The sequence below is a fragment of the Bombyx mori genome, chromosome 1, assembly GCF_030269925.1.
Source record: "Bombyx mori chromosome 1, ASM3026992v2".
Classification (NCBI taxonomy): domain Eukaryota; kingdom Metazoa; phylum Arthropoda; class Insecta; order Lepidoptera; family Bombycidae; genus Bombyx; species Bombyx mori.
The window spans coordinates 4,595,365-4,612,303 of NC_085107.1; the positions used below are offsets into that span (position 1 = coordinate 4,595,365).

A 16,939-nucleotide genomic window follows, 5' to 3' on the forward strand; every position below is an offset into this window, starting at 1 on the left:
AAGGAGCTACGCCATTTAATGGTCTTCGAACACAGAGGGCAGGTCCACTCTATAGCTTCTCACTAGGACATTAGAAAAATTCTATAGTTGGTTAGTTCCAGTGGAGATCCTTTTTAATTTTTACCTTCGATAATAATAAATGTTTTTATTTATCTATATCTATACCAATATATAAATCAAGAGTGGTTTTTACGAATGTTCCGTTGTAACTACTGAACCATGCATCCGATTAACTTGAAACTTCGTATCCATGTAGGAAAAACATGTACTCAATGAATAGCCTAATATTTATATGAGTGTTGGACTCCCTAATAATAATGACAATAAATAATAATGTTAATTTTAAATGCCCAGCGAAGCAGGCGAGTACGGCTAGTTGTTAAGATAATTAAATAAACCCAAGAAGCGCTGGTCGGATGTGGTATGGAGGAGAATAGCCTCACCCAGAAGAATGCCGAAGACCGGACAAAGTGGAGGAGCTTAAGTAGAAAAGCGGGCCCTGGTACTAGACCGGGATACCGCTAGGAAGAAGAAGAAGAAGAAGATAATGATATATATATTTTATTGCCATATTGCATTTGACATTAAAAAGAGAAGGTCGCTGGTTTTATCTCTGATTATCGTTCCTGGAGGTAAATTATTTCGAACTGTGACATTCAACAAATTTATTAAGCTCTAATAATTTTACTTGCAATAATTTTGATTACATATCATACCAACAATACAAGAATAGTTATAGTAATACAACATAGTACCTTCGTTGAAGAGGAATCCGACTACTTCTGTAAGCTTCTGTTGTTCTGGTATAGAGAAATGAGATCGCCGCCTACTTATTATTCGCAACATCGAGATCAAAGACAAAGGACAAGACAAATCTACTGTTTATCATCGCTCTTATTTTTATTCTAAGCAACTGTTCTGGCTATTTATTTTGTAGTACTGATCGACTTCTAGTGATATTTTAAATGTCTCAGAAACCAGACATTTGTGTAAAAAAATTATTGGCCATTCCAGATGTCAATGATGAGTACATATTTGGTGTCGGGGTAAAACATTTCATTCTTCTATTTCATCTACGTTGAATACGCCATATGTTGTCTCTTTTACTCTTTCGTTCATTGTAAAACTTTCCCTTAGATTATGATATCCTAGTATCGCATGCAAAAGTTACACCCACGCAATGTATGGACAGCTACTGAAAGCTCGATCAGACTGACTAAGTTACAATCAATTTTCGAAGCTTGCACAGATAGAAAAACAGAGAGTTAAAATTAAAATAAAATATATGCTAGGTCAAAGTCAAATATAATTAAATTAACTTTACAAATTATCAAAAAGTGTCCTTATTCGTACTCACAAGACAGGTTTTCCAATTTATTATTTATTCTTCGCGGAGTGCAGAGAACGAGTTCATTAAGTGGCGGCCGGAACCCACAGGAGTCACAACATGAATGAAGCCACCTTGAACGTGAAGACTCAGTCGCAATGGAATTGCACAACGCTTGCCCTCCCTTCACATGACCGGTTCGCTGCAGAAATAGCCAAAGTGGTGGTACTCAGACGTATATACATTCACATTACGGCTTTGCACTATTGGAAACTATGTATTTGTTAATGATAATTCCTTGTGAACTGAACGCTGAGGCCTTGGTAACCAGAGGGAAAATCTACGTGTCTTGGATCCAGCAACTCATGTAATCAGAAGAGGTGAGAGCCGGAGGAACCGAATTACGACCTGTCGCTCCCAGAACAGGCAAAAATTAATTCGCTTAAAGATAAACTTCATAAGCTTTGCTCTACTTACTCTCTAGAAAAAATAAATTAAGATACTTTCGCAACAACTTTTTGTATACAAGACAATTTGAATTAATGTGACTTCAAAATGAAACCGAAAACGTACTCTATAAAAATATAAGTTTACTACTTCAAACAAACATGCATCCGCAAATGCTATGCGGTAAAAATACCCCGTGGACCATAAGTCAATTCGTATGAGAAATTCGAGTAACACCAATGATGGGATAGATAGATGGTGGTATTTCGAGAATCCTGACGCGAATTTATTGAAGAATTAAAGTCAATCATCAAAATTAATAGCTCGTAAGATTTTTTAGCCTAAATTTTATTAAATTAAGGTGTTGCTCTATTTGAGGCAAAAAATATGTTCTTTCGGGTCGACAGTTGTAGGGCGACCATACTCTACTGAAAAATTTCATTATTAACTCAGACAAGATAATGCGTGACCACGGTGAAAATTCGAGCGAATATTTAAAATTCTTTTTAATTTTATTACTATAATATTGTCAGTATTTAATTTAAGGACGATTTTGAGCTACAGGTCCCATCTGTCGACTTACTAAAGAACTGGGTTCATGAGCGGCTCTCTACTCGAACCTCGACTCATCGCAATTTGGACCATAAACACGAGATGGAGTTTACATGAAAAACTAACTCTAACGTGCTCATTATGTCCTGGTACTACATATTTCTGCACAACCTCAAAGAACCTAGTTTACAGACCGAATAGCACTGGGATCTTATAACACCCCTATTATGGAGGTGTATAAATGCGTTTTGCAAAGGGAATCATGCCTTAGGAAGTCGACTTTCTCGTCTCTTTCTACTGTAAGAGAAAAAGAAATTGCGTTTGGTAGTTTTGTTACAAGTTCCAATTTTCAATGGAACTGGTTTATATATATTTTGTGAGTATATTTTATCTCTTATTCTTATGTTAAAATTCCAATAGACTTACTTTTGGATTCGATAATTAATTTGCTTATTTAGATCCAAGTTCTCCAAGTCCTCGTCCTCTCTCTCAGAATGTTAATTGAAAGTTCTGGAATGATGCCATAGCCTTAAAAAAAGCGGATTCAGTTCAAATTAAAATATTTTTGTTAATATTGCGTCATGCCCGTAAAGAAGCGCGAATGATCGTTCGTGCGTGCATTTCAAATTTTCATTTCCAAAATTTCATTCTTTAGTAATCCATTTTTTTAAATTCTACACTTTCAAGAAGGATTCATTGGATTCCAAAGAGGCGGCGAACAACAGTCTTAACTCAAAATTCACAATTGTACTGATGATAAAAAGGGGCTCATCCTGATGATGCTCACGTTCTAATAGCTAACGACTCAGCTACTCTAGTGTGAATCATATCACGAAATAGGCCGTGAGCTTAATCTAAAATATTTCGGTTATCATGATATATGTCACAAATTCGATTCACCTACCAGTCAAGTAAAAACTTTTTTTTTCATCTATACTGATATCCTTCACAGGCTATATCAGCGTTACCCTAGCGTAGCGTAATAGGTGAGATCTCGGGGCTCAATCCGGAGGTGTTCTTAACCCTGGCCCTAGTAAGAGCAAGTCAAACATCGCGTTCGGGGACGCATCGCTGCCGGACTTCGTAGCCACGACGGTTAGCAGCGACAGGTCCTCTCCTATGACCGCGACGAGGGCGTGAGCGTGTGCTCCGGAGAGTTCTCCTCTCCAGAGTGGTACTGCGTCATCGGTTCCCTCTAGGCGACACGGTTGAGGTATCGGCCGAAATAAGCGTTGCACACATGGCACACATATGATGTGAGTCATGAGGCTCATCTGTAAATGGCATATTGTTAAGAAAACCTTTCTTTGAGTAAAATGATAAAGGTTATGTTAAGAAAATGTTTTTATGGACACTTGTTGTGTTTACATGCGCAATATGCCCACTATTGCGCATAACACGCGTCAACTCTTCAACATGCCACCAGGATATCATAAAACTAAAAAAGTATTATGTTTATGGTCTATTTTTATAATGAAATCACAGATGGCAGCAGACGGTTAATGAAATAAATATATCGTTCTGACAATACTAATAGATTGGATTTTTCATTCATCATTTTTCCATTCCATACCAACGATACAAGAAATTTTACAGTAAGAAAACGCAGTACCTTTGTTCAGGAGGGACGCGACTACTTCTGTAAGATTCTGCTGTTCTAGTACTAACAAACAAGATCGCCGCCCACATATCATCCGCGATACTCGAGATCAGAGACAAAAAGTTGCATCTATTGTTTACAATAGCCGTTATTACAATTCTAAGACGTTTATTTATTTTCTATTCAGTGATCAACTTCTACTAATTAAAAAAATCCTCAATTGTATTTTAAACGAAATGAATTAAATGTAATAAATACACAAGTTGAAGTCACGGATATCCCAACTTGGTCGTGAATTTATATAATTGTGAATTTAACTGTTATTTTAAGGTTTAACCAGTGATAAAAATTCGACCCTAATTAATGTTAGCTCATGATTTGGTTTGATTAGAAACGGACTATTGCCAAGCAAATGCTATTTTTTTATATTATTATTATTTTATGAATGAGAGATCACTAGTAACCCAGAGGCCTTTCCGGTTTCACCAGGATAGGTGGGCGAGCAAAGGCTCACTCACGGGAGGGGTGGGATTTGCTAACAGCTGCCCGAGCGTCTCCAAAGGAGACCTAACAACTCAAGAGCAGCTGCTTCGCAAATAAACCTGCTCAAAGAAATTTATCAGTAAAATTGAAACAAAATAAGCTATTTTATATTTACAATGTGATATTAAATGACAATTTTAGGAAATAAATTTTAGTCGCGGCTTCACTTAAGTTAATAGAAAAAGAATGAGTCCTTTGATAATCAAACTTTTATTTCTGAATGTTTTTGATGATTAGGACATGGAACCAACAAATAAAATCACTATCGTAATACTCTGATATGGTTTTAACATAATGCCATAATTCTTTGCTGCTTGATCTTTTATGGGATAGCTCAATAAAAAACTCTAAGTATTCGATATCGTTGTCCCGGTCCCAAATTCAGAGCAAGCCGAATCTTTCCACCGAAAAACATTTCCAATTTGAACATAGATATCTTCTCCCTGAGGCTTCACAGTAGCTAGTGGTAGCTTTATGCGAAATTAGGAGTTGATAAATCATTAAATTAATTTAAATTCATTCAGGTCATTTTTTTCACAATAGAAGAATCTTCGAGATGTTGGCGATGTTATTGTTTGATTTGGAGGGAAAATATTTCATGCCTCTTTTTCATTTACGTTGGATATGTCGTAAGATGCTATCTCTTTTGCTTATTCATATATTGTGAAACTTTCCCTTCGATTATGTTCTCCTGGTGTCGCATGTAACCGTTACACCCACGCCATGTATATTGATTGGATACAGCTAGCTAGCTACTGGACTTTACTGGAAGGTCCGCTCAGAAACAGTACAGCAGTGTGGGTAAAAACAGAAGCTAGTACAGAAATTTAGTATGGACAAAATAAAAAAGAGAGATGGAGAGACATAGAGAAATAGAGAAGTGATTCTTTTGGTCAAGTCAACTATAGTGAATTTAGCTTTATATGCTTTCAAAAGAAGTCTTATTCGAAATCACAAGACAGACACATCAAATCTTATACTATCCTGAAGTTTCAATTGTCTTCTGTTTTATCCTTTCGGGTCGAAAACAAACTCTTTATTTATCAAATTTCACTTAAGATAACGATTTATGTAAGATGACCTTTTGAAACGAATTATTTATTACTTAATGATGTGAGCCGTAAAACTCGTGTGTTAATGACAAATGTTGAGGATTTCCTTCCACCAAAAAAATCATCAAATAAGTAAGTAATAGACAGCGCAGGACCGGTCTTTGTGGCGAGGCTTGGGGGAGGCCTATGTCCAGCAGTGGACGTCCATGGGCTGATAGAATAGAAAAGAATAGAAAATAGACAGTTAATGTATGTTCAAATTTTTTTGTGTCAAATACAATTTATTAAACACAATAATAAAGTAGCGGAAACGTATTTCTCGTTATGTAAATAAAATACATGCGCAATATGCCAACCTCGTTGGGCGCACACTCGATACTCCGAACACGCGTCAACTCTTCAAGATGCCACCAGGATTTCATAAAACTGAATAAGTGCTTCTAGTCTAGTTCTAGTCAGTTTTCATATCGAAACAACAGATGGCAGCAGCCCATGAAAGTATTAACAAAACTACAGAGAATAAAATTAAAATGTTATTATGAGCAATAATAGGTTGAAAACTTCTTTTGAACTGTTACCGGTTGAATTTAATTTGGTCATAAAATTGTGACTTCTACCTCATATCTCATGTGGGCTATTTAAATTCACGCTACGCCGATAACACGTTCGCTTACTATTTGTATAGAAACAAGTCTCTAATCGCAAATAAACTCCAGATCGTAGCTATGACAGTGGTTCCAGAAACGTTGGATGTTACTGCATTCTGGCCTGGGGCGGAGCAGCCACTTCTCACCTTATTACCCTTGAAAGAGCTCAGAGAGCAGTATTGAAAACTATTTTAAAGAAACAATTTCGGTATCCCACAGACACTCTCTTTAAAGAATTTGGGGTCCTGAGCGTGAGAAGAATATTTATCCTTAGGGCAGCCCTTGATTACCACAGAGAAGTTCCTAAAATTACCAACTTCAAAGTTCTTGCTACAAAACGTACTCCTATAATCCCGACGCCCTCAGTTAAGACGGCTTTTGCTCACCGTTTTAGCTCCTACATGAAACCTTACTTATATAACAGACTCAATAAAAAATTCAAAAATCTTTACCTAAATTACGAAGAAGTTAAAAGAAAGTTAACAAGAGAACTGCTTAATTGGTCCTACTCTTTTTCGGAGGACTTTCTGAAATGCATTAAGTAACCCTAAACACGTACCTATGGTAAAAATCATTGCACTTGTTCCTTTTCTTTTTATATATATGTGTATGTGTGTGTATGTGTATGTATATATATATATATATGTGTGTATACCTAGTCAGGTCATAAATTTTGTCACATGTTTAATGTAAAATAATTGAAACAAGTTTATTCATTATGTAACCATTCATATACCAAAATGAACTTAACAAAACATAGATTCTCATGACACTAAAATTTATTCAAAATGACCTCCGTGATTTTGAATACAGGACATATCTTGTAATCTAACGGATTTAAAACTGGACTGGAGGAGGGCCAGTCTTCGTGCCGGATGAAGTCGATTTCACGCGCCGCCAGCCAGTCTTGTGTGCTCTTCGCTCTATGAGCTGGCGCCGAATCTTGTTGGAATACCCAGTGCCTGTTATTGAACATGGTATGAGAAACAGGTTCCACAAGGTTCGTCAGGACTGTATTTTGATACACAACTGCATTCGTTTTTACACCTTTCTCACAAAAATGTACCTCTGTTAAGCCCCAATAAGAAACTCCCAACCATACCATGAGCGAGGATGGAAAATGACCTCGTTGGACACGCGGAATACGGTTGCCCGCTTCTTCACTACTGTGTGCGTACACCTTATCGTTTTGTTTGTTGTAGCTCTCTTCTACGGTAAAAATTTTTTCATCCGAAAAAAGAATTTCCCGATATTATTTTCCCGCGTACCGCTTCAACAAAACGCGGCATCTCTTCAGTCTCAGGTCCATTAGACGAGCATTTAAACGATTTTCTGTTTTTCTTCGATATGCCCGAAGCCCTAAGTCTTCATTTAACACCCTTTTCACCGTGGTTCTGCTTAACCTCATCTGAAGGGCCAACAGTTTTTGCTTACGTTTGGGATTTCTTTGAATTCGCGCCTTCACAGCTTTTATCACTGCTGGAGTCCTAACAGACCGAGGGCGACCACTTCTTGACCTGTCATCTACACTAGAGTCTTCATTGTATCGTTTGATGGTACGATAAACGAATCTTTTGGTTATATTCAAATTTTTCAGTATGTTAAAAATTTGAATTGGCGCGTAACCGCAACGATGCAACGCAATAACTGCAACACGGTCTTCTTTAAGCGTCCACTCCATATTTAAAAATGAGTAAAATTCTAAAAGTATACATTTTTATTTTCATGAACAATTCGAAATTCGAATTCAATAAACTTTTTTGTGGCCAGCATTCTAAAAGAATAGTTTTTACTGTGTGACAATACTTATGACCTGACTAATTATGTATAATATTTGCTTAACTATTTTGATTTACTCGTATATTCAGCACCGTTATTACTAGTTTTAAGATACTCCTGTAAAAAGCTCTCCACGAGACAGGCAGTGCCTAGTGTGGAGAGTTTTTAGTAAATTGTTATGTGTAAATGTTTTTAAGGTTAATAAATAAATAAACAAAAAAAAAAAGTGTGTGTGTCCGCTCCGACGCACGACTGGAGTTTACTGGATATAAAAAATTAAACGAAACAATACGAGAAATAGTTCTATATTACGACAACACGATACACTACAGATTATTAACAAATTAACGAGACACAAAACAAACGACTAACAAATATATGAAAATACAATAATGAGAGAAACGCGCGATCAGTACGAGGCTTTGTGGCGGACTGCCGGCGCAGCAGCCCGGCGTCACCTGCGATGACGCATTTCGTGTGACATGCGCAATCAGGCGCATAACGCATTTCGTGTGACATGCTAGTACGATTTTGGTCCCCATAATTTTCATACCCCGGGCCTATATATGTAAATCGATTCTAAAGGAGTAAACTCCAATAAATAAATAAATAAAAAACGATAAGCTCAACCGTGTTCTTACAAAGCGGGAACTCGAGTCAGTCAAGGGAAAACGTTTATATGTGTGTGTGTGTGTGCATCTTGTTCTAGTCTGGCTACGAATTATACGGAGCTACGCCATTTAATGGTCTTCGAACACAGAGGGCAGGTCCACTCTATAGCTTCTCACTAGGAAATTAAAAGATTTCTAGTTGGTTAGTTCTAGGTCCTGGTAGAGATCCTTTTTAATTTTTACCTTCGATAATAAGAAATGGTTTTATTTATCTATATCTATACCAATATGTGACTACTGAACCATGCATCCGATTAACTTGAAACTCCGTATCCACGTAGAAAATAAATGTACTTAATGAATAGGCTAATATTTATATGAGTGTTGAACTCCCTAATAATAATGACAATAAATAATAATGTTAATTTTTAATGCCCAGCGAAGCAGGCGAGTACGGCTAGTTGTTAAGATAATTAAATAAACCCAAGAAGCGCTGGTCGGATGTGGTATGGAGGAGAATAGCCTCACCCAGAAGAATGCCGAAGACCGGACAAAGTGGAGGAGCTTAAGTAGAAAAGCGGGCCCTGGTACTAGACCGGGAAAACGCTAGGAAGAAGAAGAAGAAGATAATAATAAATATCTTTTATTGCAATATTGCATTTGACATTAAAAAGAGAAGGTCGCTGGTTTTATCTCTGATTATCGTTCCTGGAGGTAAATTATTTTGAACTGTGACATTCAACAAATTTATTAAGCTATAATAATTTTACTTGCAATCATTTTGATTACATATCATACCAATAATACAAGAATAGTTATAGTAATAAAACGTAGTACCTTCGTTGAAGAGGAATCCGACTACTTCTGTAAGCTTCTGTTGTTCTGGTATCGAGAAATGAGATCGCCGCCTACTTATTATTCGCAACACTCGAGATCAGAGACAAAAGACAAGACAAATCTACTGTTTATCATCGCTCTTATTTTTATTCTAAGCAACTGTTCTGGCTATTTATTTTCTAGTACTGATCGACTTCTAGTGTTATTTTAAATGTCTCCGAAACCAGACATTTGTGTAAAAAAATTATTGGCCATTCCAGATGTTGATGATAAGTACATATTTGATATCGGCGTAAAACATTTCATTCTTCTTTGTCATCTACGTTGAATAGGCCATATGTTGTCTCTTTTACTCTTTCGTTCATTGTAAAACTTTCCCTTAGATTATGATATCCTAGTATCGCATGCAAAAGTTACACCCACGCAATGTATGGACAGCTACTGAAAGCTCGATCGATCAGACTGACTAAGTTACAATCAATTTTCGAAGCTTGCACAGATAGAAAAACAGAGAGTTAAAATTAATATAAAATATATGTTGGTCAAAGTCAAATATAATTAAATTAACTTTACAAATTATCAAAAAATGTCCTTAATCGTACTCACAAGACAGGTTTTCCAATTTATTATTTATTCTTCGCGGAGTGGAGAGAACGAGTTCTTCATTAAGTGGCGGCCGGAACCCATAGGAGTCACAACATGAATGAAGCCACCTTGAACGTGAAGACTCAGTCTCAATGGAATTGCACAACGCTTGCCCTCCCTTCACATGACCGGTTCGCTGCAGAAATAGCCAAAGCGGTGGTACTGAGACGTATATACATTCACATTACGGCTTTACACCATTGGAAACTGTGTATTTATTAATGATAATTCCTTGTGAACTGAATGATGAGGCTCTGGTAACTAGAGGGAAAATCTACGTGTCTTGGATCCCGCAACTGATTTAATCAGAAGGGGGTGAGGAGGGCCAGAGGAACAGAGTTACGACCTGTCGCTCCCAGAACAGGCAAAAATTAAAATGGCTCACGTTCTTATTACGTTTATACAACATGCAATATCTAAGCAATAACAACATAAAATTTTCTCACAACGCACTGTATTTATTCGTTTTAAGCAAAACTTCATAAGCTTTGCTCTACTTACTCTCTAGAAAAAATAAATTAAGATACTTTCGCACACATAATTTTTGTATACAAGACAATTTGAATTAATGTGACTTCAAAATGAAACCTAAAACGTTCTCTATAAAAATATAAATTTACTACTTCAAACAAACACGCAAATGCTATGCGGTATAAATACCCCGTGGACACTAAGTCAATTCGTATGAGAAATCGAGTGACACCAATTATGGGATAGATAGTCGTGGTATTTCGAGAATCCTGACGCGAATTTTCTGAAGAATTAAAGTCAATCATCAAAATTAATAGCTCGTAAGATTTTCTAGCCTAAATTTATTAAATTAAGGTGTTGCTATATTTGAGGCAAAAATATTGAAGTCTCGAGTAATGTTTTTTCGGGTCGAAAGTTGTAGGGCGACCATACTCTACTGAAAATTTTCATTATTAACTCAGACAAGATAATGCGTGACCACGGTGAAAATTCGAGCGATATATTTTAAATTCTTTTTAATTTTATTACTATAATATTGTCAGTATTTAATTTAAGGACGATTTTGAGCTACAGGTCCCATCTGTCGACTTACTAAAGAACTGGGTTCATGAGCGGCTCTCTACTCGAACCTCGACTCATCGCAATTTGGACCATGAACACGAGATGGAGTTTACATGAAAAACTAACTCTAACGTGCTCATTATGTCCTGGTACTACATATTTCTGCACAACCTCAAAGAACCTAGTTTACAGACCGAATAGCACTGGGATCTTATAACCCCTATGGAGGTGTATAAATGCGTTTTGCAAAGTGAATCATGCCTTAGGAAGTCGACTTTCTCGTCTCTTTTTACTGTAAGAGAAAAATAAATTGCGTTTGGTAGTTTTGTTACAAGTTCCAATTTTCAATGGAACTGGTTTATATTTTGTGAGTATATTCTATCTCTTATTTTTATGTAAAAATTTCAATAGACTTACTTTTGGATTCCATAACTAATTTGCTTATTTAGATCCAAGTTCTCCAAGTCCTCGTCCTCTCCAGCAGTAGGGTCCCTTAATGGTTTCTAAGAGGCCAACGGGAGTGATCACTTCACAATGTTAATTGAAAGATCTGGAATGATGCGATAGCATTAAAAAAAACCGGATTTAGTTCAGATTTAAAATATTTTGTTTAATATTACGTCATGCGCGTAAAGAAGCGCGAATGATCGTGCGTGAGTTTCAAATTTTCATTTCCAAAATTACATTCTTTAGTACCTAATCTTTTTTTTTAAATTCTACACTTTCAAGAAGGATTCATTGGATCCCAAAGAGGCGGCGAACAGCCGTCTTAACTCTAAATTCACAATTGTGCTGATGATAAAAAGGGCTCATCCCGATGATGCTCACGTTCTAATAGCTAACGACTCAATGACTCTAGTGGAAAACATATCACGAAATAGGGCGTGAGTTTAAAATATTTCAGCTATCATCATAATAATATATGTCACAAAATGGATTCACCTACCATTCAAGTAAAACCTTTTTTCACCTATGCTGATATCCTTAACAGGCTATATCAGCGTTACCCTAGCGTAGCGTAATAGGTGAGATCTCGGGGCTCAAACCGGAGGTATTGCTAATACTGGCCCTAGCAAGAGCAGTGCTTTGCAGAATCTACCACCGGTTCGGAAACGCGACCCACAGAGAAGATCCGGCGAGAAACTCAGTGGGCTGTCTCTGTGGGTTAATTTACTCGCCGAGCCTAACGAGCATTAAACGATTCCCCGATCCCCCCGAGATCAGAACCTGGCAGGATAAGGGGACTACTGCGGTCAACCCTGCAAAAAAACGTGCGGTTGACCTCAAGGACGCCCAGTACCGGATACCCCGCTGGGTCGGAATCAGCCTGCCGGGTTTAGACGCGATACACCACCAACTGGTCACTCTTATGCTGTTACTCTTGAACGGCGCGCTGGAATAATGGTAACACGCCGCGTGACCTTCACCCCTCAGTTCGTCTCGTGAACTATTGCGGGAGAGGCCGCCTCATACAGGGGATATACCTACGCCTCATACGTAAGTTCATGATGTCTCCTCCGGCCTCCGGCTCGACGACGAAGATCGCTGCAGACCTCTCTCTCTCTTGTTCCGCCGCCTCCTTCTGTGAGATGATGGATTCACAAAAGTCAAACATTGCATTCGGGGACTCATTGTTGCCGGACTTCGTAGCCACGGCGGTTAGCAGCGACAGGTCCTCTCCTATGACCGCGACGAGGGCGTGAGCGTGTGCTCTGGAGAGTTCTCCTCTCCAGAGTGGTACTGCGTCATCGGTTCCCTCTAGGCGACACGGTTGAGGTATCGGCCGAAATAAGCGTTGCAACATGACACACATATGATGTGAGCCTTGAGGCTCATCTGTAAATGGCATATTGTCAAGAAAACCTTTCTTTGAGTAAAATGATAAAGATTATTTATGTAAAGAAAATGTATTTATGGACACTTGTTGTATTTATTTACTACATGCGCAATATTAGGCGGGCTTCGGATAGCCTGCTGACCGAGAGGGCTGGTGGTCGTGGCGCCGACGACCGCCAGTCCGGCGTCCCGAGGGGGAGGGTGGTGGGAGAGATGTGCTCCGCACTAAACGCTTCACTTTCTCCCCTTTGCCTTTTCATGAGTTCTGTCTCATGCGAGGTTTGGATGCTGGTTGTTGAGCGACAGGAGGTTTTAGTCGGTTAAACTCCGAATTGACCCGAAAAACAAAAAAAAGTGTGTGTGTCCGCTCCGACGCACGACTGGAGTTTACTGGATATAAAAAATTAAACGAAACAATACGAGAAATAGTTCTATATTACGACAACACGATACACTACAGATTATTAACAAATTAACGAGACACAAAACAAACGACTAACAAATATATGAAAATACAATAATGAGAGAAACGCGCGATCAGTACGAGGCTTTGTGGCGGACTGCCGGCGCAGCAGCCCGGCGTCACCTGCGATACGCATTTCGTGTGACATGCGCAATCAGGCGCATAACGCATTTCGTGTGACATGCTAGTACGATTTTGGTCCCCATAATTTTCATACCCCGGGCCTATATATGTAAATCGATTCTAAAGGAGTAAACTCCAAAAAAAAACATGCGCAATATGCCAATTGGGCGCACACTCGATAATGAAATAAATATTTTATATCATTCTGACAATACTAATAGATTGGATTTTTCATTCATCATTTTTCCATTCCATACCAACGATACAAGAAATTTTACAGTAAGAAAACGCAGTACCTTTGTTCAGGAGGGACGCGACTACTTCTGTAAGACTCTGCTGTTCTAGTACCAACAAACAAGATCGCCGCCCACATATCATCCGCGATACTCGAGATCAGAGACAAAAAGTTGCATCTATTGTTTACAATAGCCGTTATTACAATTCTAAGACGTTTATTTATTTTCTATTCAGTGATCAACTTATACTAATTAAAAAAATCCTCAATTGTATTTTAATCGAAATGAATTAAATGTAATAAATACACAAGTTGAAGTCACGGATATCCCAACTTGGTCGTGAATTTATATACATAATTGTGAATTTAACTGTTATTTTAAGGTTTAACCAATGATCAAAATTCGACCCTAATTAATGTTAGCTCATGATTTAGTTTTATTAGAAACGGACTATTGCCAAGCAAATGCTTTTTTTTTATATTATTATTATTTTATGAATGAGAGATCACTAGTGACCCAGAGGCCTTTCCAGTTTCACCAGGATAGGTGGGCGAGCCGAGGCTCACTCACGGGAGGGGTGGGATTTGCTAACAGCTGCCCGAGCGTCTCCAAAGGAGACCTAACAACTCGAGAGCAGCTGCTTCGCAAATGAACCTGCTCAAAGAAATGTATCAGTAAAATTAAAACAAAATAAGCTATTTTATATTTACAATGTGGCACTAAATGACAATTTTAGGAAATAAATTTTAGTCGCGGCTTCGCTAAAGTTAATAGAAAAAGAATGAACTCTTGAATGAACTGAATGAGTCCTTCGAGAATCAAACTTTTATTTCTGAATTTTTTTGATGGTTAGGACATGGAACCAACAAATAAACTCACTATCATAATACTCTGATATGGTTTTAACATAATGCCAATTCTTTGCTGCTTGATATTTTATGGGGTAGCTCAATAAAAAACTCTAAGTATTCGATATCGTTGTCCCGGTCCCAAATTCAGAGCAAGCCGAATCTTTCCACCGAAAAACATTTCCAATTTGAACATAGATATCTTCTCCCTGAGGCTTCACAGTAGCTAGTGGTAGCTTTATGCGAAATTAGGAGTTGATAAATCATTAAATTAATTTAAATTCATTCACGTCATTTTTTTCACAATAGAAAGAATCTTCGAGATGTTGACGATGTTATTGTTTGATTTGTAGGGAAAATATTTCATGCCTCTTTTTCATTTACGTTGGATATGTCGTAAGATGCTATCTCTTTTGCTTATTCATATATTGTGAAACTTTTCCTTCGATTATGGTCTCCTGGTGTCGCATGTAACCGTTACACCCACGTCATGTATATGATTGGATACAGCTAGCTAGCTACTGGACTTTACTGGAGGTCCGCTCAGAAACAGTACAGCAGTGTGGGTAAAAACAGTAGCTAGTACAGAAATTTAGTATGGACGAAATAAAAAAGAAAGACGGAGAGACATAGACAAAAGAGAAAAGTGATTCTTTTGGTCAAGTCAACTATAGTGAATTTAGCTTTATATGCTTCAAAAGAAGTCCTTATTCCACAAGACAGACACATCAAATCTTATACTATTCTGAAGTTTCGATTGTCTTCTGTTTGTCCTTTCGGGTCGAAAACAAACTCTTTATTTATCAAATTTCACTTAAGATAACGATTTATGTAAGATGACCTTTTGAAACGAATTATTTATTACTTAATGATGTGAGTCGTAAATGACAAATGTTGAGGACTTCCTTCCACCAAAAAATCATCAAATAAGTAATAAAAACTATAGTAGTTAATCTATGTTCAACATTTTTTGTATCAAATACAATTTATTAAACACAATAAAGTAGCGGAAACGTATTTCTTGTTATGTAAATAAAATACATGCGCAATATGCCAACCTCGTTGGGCGCACACTCGATACTCCGAACACGCGTCAACTCTTCAAGATGCCACCAGGATATCATAAAACTGAATAAGTGCTTCTAGTCGAGTTCTAGTCAGTTTTTATATCGAAACAACAGATGGCAGCAGTTACTGAAAGTATTAACAAACTGCGGTTAATAAAATTAAAATGACACCGTAACTACTAATAGCTTAAGATCTCCTTTGGTTGGATTTAGAGGTAGGTATAGTGAATGAAGTTTTTGGCAATAAAATTGTGACTTTAACCTCATTTCCAACGCGGGCTGGATGTTTCCACGCTTTCGTGTTTGGTGATCAGCTGCAGAGACTTCTATTTTGAGTCGAAATATTCGGTACCAATATTAAGTAACGTTTATGTGTGTGTCTGAGCATCTCGGTCCGGTCTGACTCCGAATTTTCCGGAGCTACGCTATTAAAAGGTCTTCGAACACAAAAGGCAGGTCCAATCTATAGCTTGTCACTAGGACATTAAAAAACTTCTAGTTGGTTTGTTCCGGTAGATGTCCTTTTTAATTTTTTGCCTTTGTTAATAATAAATGTTTTCATGTTTTTTTTTCGTAGTCCTTTCCAGTTTCACCAGGACAGGTGGGCGAGCAAAGGCTCAGCCAGGAGGAAGTTTTAATGTACTAAATTAGCAAACGCGTTCACAGCACACCTGACGTCTAGTTATTAGTGGAACTCACCGACTTGAATGTCAAAAGATCGATTGATGAATGAGCTGCTTACTCAAACCTAGCCTCGCTACTTCTACTGCTTCTCCGCGATAAGCTACTACTCTGAGCGATTGCTGTCGTCATTATTAGTTAAAGCGTCAGTAAAATTCAGCTCAAAACATAATAAATTAAACATTTATACATTACTTTTACTTTGCTCCAAATATAATAAAACGTATTACTTTCGTTGAAGAGCATACGACTACTTCTGTAAGATTCTGTTGTTCTGGTATCGACAAACGAGATCGCCGCCCACTTATCATCCGTGACACTCGAGATCAGAGACAAAAGGTCGCATCTATTATTCACCCTCGCTGTTATTCGAATTCTAAGCAGTTTATTTATTTTCTAATCAGCGATCGGCTTCTACTATTTAACAAGATCCTCAGTTATATTATAAATGAAATTAATTACATGTTTGTAATATCCAAATGAAAGAAAAGTCCAAGAAAAGCTTGAAACAAGCTGAAGAGTCTATTCAACCTTAATATGGCAAAAGCCACGAAGGTCCGCCTAAAGGAGACCTTTGTCTTTTCTATATTTCTTTATGGGAAACATGAAGAAA

The 16,939-nt window shown here is 37.6% G+C and overlaps 1 long non-coding RNA gene across 1 annotated transcript; it reads right to left on the bottom strand.

Annotated features, from left to right (window-relative positions):
- Window positions 1-10,017: 10,017 nt before the first annotated feature.
- LOC134199753 (uncharacterized) lies at window positions 10,018-16,436 on the bottom strand. The gene is made up of 3 exons (XR_009974379.1): window positions 15,637-16,436; window positions 11,490-11,622; window positions 10,018-10,108 (listed from the first exon to the last, which is right to left on the bottom strand). It is a non-coding gene; the product is annotated as an uncharacterized LOC134199753 (long non-coding RNA).
- Window positions 16,437-16,939: the final 503 nt, after the last annotated feature.